A 6573-nucleotide genomic window follows, 5' to 3' on the forward strand; every position below is an offset into this window, starting at 1 on the left:
CCCGCGGGCCGCGGTGGGAGTGGCGCGGCGGCGGCCACGTGGGGCTCCGCCACTGGCTGCGGGCGGCGGCGGCGGCGTGTCCGGTCGAAACGGACACGTCCGGCGCGGTGCGAGGTGGATTTCTAGGGTTTCGGAGGTAGGAGGAGATCCGAAAATCGGGGGTGTTTAAATAGGCATAGAGGGAGCTAGGAGAGTCCAAATAAGGTGTGGTTTTCGGCCACGCGATAGTGATCGAACGCTCTAGGACATGGAGCAGAGTTAGGTGGGTTTTGGGACAAATTGGAGGGGTGTTGGGCTGCAACACACACGAGGCCTTTTCGGTCCCTCGGTTAACCGTTGGAGTATCAAACGAAGTCCAAATGATACGAAACTTGACAGGCGGTCTACCGGTAGTAAACCAAGGCCGCTTGCAAGTCTCGGTCCAATCCGGAAATGTTTAATCCCCACACACGAAAGAAAGCTAGAAATGACCACCGGAGGAGAACGAAGCGCCGGAATGCAAAACGGACAACGGGGAAAATGCTCGAATGCATGAGACGAACACGTATGCAAATGCAATGCACATGATGACATGATATGAGATGCATGACAACGACAACAACACACGGAGACAAAAACCCGAACCTGAGAAAATAAATATAACTTAACGCCGGAAACGGCAAGAGTTGGAGTACAAATAGGGAAAGATATATCCGGGGTGTTACACATGGTGGGCAAATGCCCAACGTGACATGGCTCGAGGGCTCCTTCGTGGAGACCATAAAGGGGTGGCAATCGGGGTGGTTCTACATCACCGAGCCACGCGACGCCAACTGGGTGGCGGCCCCCGAGTTTCGATCCGGAATCCCCACGTGGCTCACTTCCTGGAAGGAGAAGGTCCTATCTTGGGGCTCATCGATGGAGCTGGACGGACTCCGGAAGTGTATCCGGAACATGACAAGCAAGAAACTTAAGCTTGTCAACATAGTCCAGGTCATGCTCTTCCGCGGATCCTCCCGTGTCAACAACGGGCTTTCAACTTATGGGAGTTCGACCCGGCCCAGCACCAGACTCTACGCGAGCTCTTCGACACGACGCATAAGGACGTCTGGAAGGTGCTGTTCAAGGGCGCCGAGGTCCCCCCTTCTCTTACCGAGGACCGCAGGCTAAGCGCGAAGCGCCCTGTGAATACATCGGGTAGGGTATTTATTTCCCATAGCTTAACCATGTGTGGGGTCTGAGCTCCCATGCCTTTGATAGGACTGGGTGGAGACATCAGAGCAGATTAACTATCCGGCCCCTCTGCCCGAAGACCCTGCAGACGCTCTCCTGACGGAGATGCGGACTCCAGCTCCTTATGAGGTGCCGGAGAAGACCAAGAAGAAGGCCACGGGAACCCGAAAGAGTTCCCAGTGCCAGGTGGTATCAGACACATAGTCCGATAACTCCGGGATGCACTCCTCCCGTGAAAACGAGGAGAAGGAAGATGAAGATTCTCCCCCTCCAGCCGGGGGAGACAGGAAAAGGAAGGCCGCCCCAACCGGGGAGGCCGAAGGGTCCAAGAAGGGAAGGACTCTCCTTCCGGACTGTTCCACCACCGCCGCCGACGGCGAAGACGAGTGGCTACTCAGGGCCAAGCCCCTGGCAAAGTCATAAGTATTTGGATACCAGAGTAACTCATAGCATACTTTTGTCGCACTGCTTCTCCTAACGTCGAATATGGTTATGCAGTCCGCCCCAAGCCCGTATCGACGTATCCTCGTCAGACGGTTCCTTGGACTCGTCGGACATGAATAGTGATACACTTCCAACCGCCTCCTCTCCTTGCCCTACGGACAATGCCGAGGTATTGTCTCAAGGGGCACCGTGCCGGGGGGAGATAGTCCCGGAGGCGCCTCAAGGAGACCTTCCGGACTCCAGGAGCAAAGGGAGCAAGGCACCCAGGGGCTCCCAGTTCAGCCCTCAGCCGAACACCGCGCCGGAACCTCCAGTGGTTCCGGACTCGGGCAGGCGGCCCCCTTCCAAGAGGGGCAAGCCATCCGTGCCGGTGACCTCTGTCCATCCAGAGGCACCGGACGACCTGCTGGGAGCGCTTCGCGGCGCTTCCATCGACGAAGAGCACCGCACTATTATGAGTGTGGTGATCAAGAAGGTTCAGTCTGCCAAGAGCGGACTAACTGAAGCCTGTGCCAGCCTTCTAGCTGGCTTTGAGGTAAGTATTTAAAATATAGGAAAAATATTACCGCATAGACAGTAGCCCCTGATGCTCTGTTTGGTGTTCACAAAGAAAAGTCGAATAGAGGATCAAATAATATCTGTACGAGTCTAATATAAGTATGTCTGTATGCGTATGCAGGCTTCGCTGCTGACCTCTGCCGCACTGACTACGGAGGTTGCCGCTCTAAAGCAGAACCTCGAGCGGTCCGAGAAAGAGCTCGGCCTTGCCAAGAGGCAGCTCGACGAGAACAAAGGTAAGTAATACCTTGTCTATATATAAAAAAGAAAATGTGGTTGCGAAATGACAGGATCATCATGAATGTGCCAGGGGCCACGACCGAAGTGGCGACCCTGAAACAAGCGTTGTCCGAGGCCGAAAACAAAGCGGCCAAGGAGCACACCAAGCGGGAGAGATAAGAGGCACGGGTGGGCGAGGTGCAGCAAGAGCTCCAGGCTCTCATGAAGAAACACGAGACTTTGGAGCTTGACTCGAAGACGTGAGAGTCCGAGCTCGTCGCGGCCCTCGAGAGCACAAAGCATGCCAAGGCTGAAGCCCAAAAGGCCCTCCAGGAAATCGAGGCGATGAGGAAGATAGCGGCGGGTAAGGCATTCAATATGCAAAGCAAGCATGTGAAAGTAAATTACTTGTTACTTACCCGAGTCCGGAGCTCTCCAGGAGCATTCGCATATTTGCCCGCAGTGTGTCAGATGCCGCGAAATATTACCAGGCCGAGGAGGGAAGCTCGACGGAGAAGTTGTTCTGGTCTCAGTATACTGGGACCGAACACCCGATGCCTATGAGCGACCAGCTGAAGCAATTGGTCGAGCTGCACAAGGCGGCCGAACAGGCCATGAGGGGCCTTCTAGTCTGGATGTGGCATGGCGACTCCCTTCCCAACAGCTACTTCGGCCTGGTGAGGCTGCTTGCGGATGCCTGCCCCCGGCTGGAAGTCATCAAGTGATCCGTCTACATCGAAGGTGCCCGCTGGGCTTTTGCCCGTGCGAAGGTGCACTGGGCCAAGATGGATGCCGAGAAGCTGGTGAAGGAGGGGCCGCCGCAGGGCAAGGAGCATCGCCATCTCGAAATGTATTATGAGGGTGTCCTGAAGGGTGCCCGTCTTGTGGCGGACGAGTGTGCGAAGGATGTAATTTTTGAATAAACTTCCTCGTGTGATCCTATATTATGAAAACTTGTTCATATGCGCTATGCAACGCTTGTTTGAATTTAAAATGATACCTTTTGTGCGGTTGTTTATTAAATCTGAGAGATGGCCAGTCGTCGGCTTCTGCCCCCATGCCATGAGTGCTGGGGTGTTCGGGATAAATCTGAGCACTCTTTTTCCCATTGTTGGGTCCTTCGAGGGAGGTGCTCAGCACAACGAACAAGGCAATCGGACTATAATGCTTTATCACTCTCACTTAGCCATAGAAGTCTACAATTTTATGTTGGGGAACGTAGTAATTTCAAAATTTTCCTACGCACACACAAGATCATGGTGATGCATAGCAACAAGAGGGGAGAGTGTGATCTACGTACCCTTGTAGAGCGACAGCGAAATCGTTAGCACAACGCGGTTGATGTAGTCGTACGTCTTCACGGCCCGACCAATCAAGCATCGAAACTACGGCACCTCCGAGTTTTAGCACACGTTCAGCTCGATGACGATCCCCGGACTCCGATCCAGCAAAGTGTCAGGGAAAAGTTCCGTCAGCACGACGGTGTGGTGATGATCTTGATGTTCTACCGTCGCAGGGCTTCGCTTAAGTACCGCTACAATATTATTGAGGATTATGGTGGAAGGGGTCACCGCACACGGCTAAGAATACAATCACGTGGATCAACTTGTGTGTCTAGGGGTGCCCCCTGCCCCCGTATATAAAGGAGCAGGGGGAGGAGGCCGGCCGGCCCTATAGGCGCGCCAAGGAGGAGTCCTCCTCCTAGTAGGAGTAGGACTCCTACTAGGAGGGGGAAGGAAGTGGGAAGGGAGAAGGAAAGGGGGGCGCCACCCCCCCCCCCTCTCCTAGTCCAATTCGGACCAGGGGGGAGGAGGCGCGCGGCCCACCCTGGCTGCCCCTCTCTCTCTCTCCACTAAGGCCCATATGGCCCATTACTTCTCCCGGGAGGGTTCCGGTAACCCTCTGGCTCTCCGGTTTTCTCCGAAATCACCCGGAACACTTCCGGTGTCCGAATATGGCCGTTCAATATATCAATCTTTATGTCTCAACCATTTCGAGACTCCTCGTTATGTCTGTGTTCACATCCGGGACTTCGGTACATCAAAACTCATAAACTCATAATATAACTGTCATCGAAACCTTAAGCGTGCGGACCCTACGGGTTCGAGAACAATGTAGACATGACCGAGACATGTCTCCGGTCAATAACCAATAGCAGAACCTAGATGCTCATATTGGCTCCCACATATTCTACGAAGATCTTTATCGGTTAAACCGCATAACAACATACGTTGTTCCCTTTGTCATCAGTATGTTACTTGCCTGAGATTCGATCGTCGGTATCTCAATACCTAGTTCAATCTCGTTACTAGCAAGTCTCTTTACTCGTTTCGTAATACATCATCTCGCAACTAACTCATTAGTTGCAATGCTTGCAAGGCTTATGTGATGTGTATTACCGAGAGGGCCCAGAGATACCTCTCCGACAATTGGAGTGACAAATCCTAATCTCAAAATACGCCAACCCAACATTTACCTTTGGAGACACCTGTAGAGCTCCTTTATAATCACCCAGTTACGTTGTGATGTTTGGTAGCACACAAAGTGTTCCTCCGGTAAACGGGAGTTGCATAATCTCATAGTCATAGGAACATGTATAAGTCATGAAGAAAGCAATAGCAACAGACTAAACGATCGGGTGCTAAGCTAATGGAATGGGTCATGTCAATCACATCATTCTCCTAATAATGTGATCCCGTTAATCAAATGACAACACATGTCTATGGTTAGGAAACATAACCATCTTTGTTTAACGAGCTAGTCAAGTAGAGGCATACTAGTGACGTTTAGTTTGTCTATGTATTCACACAAGTATTATGTTTCCGGATAATACAATTCTAGCATGAATAATAAACATTTATCATGATATAAGGAAATAAAATAATAACATTATTATTGCCTCTAGGGCATATTTCCTTCAGTCTCCCACTTGCACTAGAGTCAATAATCTAGATTACACAGTAGTGATTCTAACACCCATGGAGCTTTGGTGCTAATCATGTTTTTCTCGTGGAAGAGGCTTAGTCAACGGGTCTGCAACATTCAGATCCGTATGTATCTTGCAAATCTCTATGTCTCCCACCTGGACTAGATCCCGGATGGAATTGAAGCGTCTCTTGATGTGCTTGGTTCTCTTGTGAAATCTGGATTCCTTTTCCAAGGCAATTGCACCAGTATTGTCACAAAAGATTTTCATTGGACCCGATGCACTAGGTATGACACCTAGATCGGATATGAATTCCTTCATCCAGACTCCTTCGTTTGCTGCTTCTGAAGCAGCTATGTACTCCGCTTCACATGTAGATCCCGCCACAACGCTTTGTTTAGAATTGCACCAACTGACAGCTCCACCATTTAATGTAAACACGTATCCGGTTTGTGATTTAGAATCGTTCGGATCAGTGTCGAAGCTTGCATCAACATAACCTTTTACGATGAGCTCTTTGTCACCTCCATATATGAGAAACATATCCTTAGTCCTTTTCAGGTATTTCAGGATGTTCTTGACCGCTGTCCAGTGATCCACTCCTGGATTACTTTGGTACCTCCCTGCTAGACTTATAGCAAGACACACATCAGGTCTGGTACACAGCATTGCATACATGATAGAGCCTATGGCTGAAGCACAGGGAACATCTTTCATTTTCTCTCTATCTTCTGCATTGGTTGGGCATTGAGTCTTACTCAATTTTACACCTTGTAACACAGGCAAGAATCCTTTCTTTGCTTGATCCATTTTGAACTTTTTCAAAACTTTGTCAAGGTATGTGCTTTGTGAAAATCCAATTAAGCGTCTTGATCTGTCTCTATAGATCTTAATGCCCAATATGTAAGCAGCTTCACCGAGGTCTTTCATTGAAAAACTCTTATTCAAGTATCCCTTTATGCTATCCAGAAATTCTATATCATTTCCGATTAGTAATATGTCATCTACATATAATATCAGAAATGCTACAGAGCTCCCACTCACTTTCTTGTAAATACAGGCTTCTCCAAAAGTCTATACAAAACCAAATGCTTTGATCACACTATCAAAGCGTTTATTCCAACTCCGAGAGGCTTGCACCAGTCCATAAATGGATCGCTGGAGCTTGCACACTTTGTTAGCTCCCTTTGGATCGACAAAACCTACCGGTTGCA

The sequence above is a fragment of the Triticum dicoccoides genome, chromosome 1A (genome assembly GCF_002162155.2).
Source record: "Triticum dicoccoides isolate Atlit2015 ecotype Zavitan chromosome 1A, WEW_v2.0, whole genome shotgun sequence".
NCBI classification, from domain to species: Eukaryota; Viridiplantae; Streptophyta; class Magnoliopsida; order Poales; family Poaceae; genus Triticum; species Triticum dicoccoides.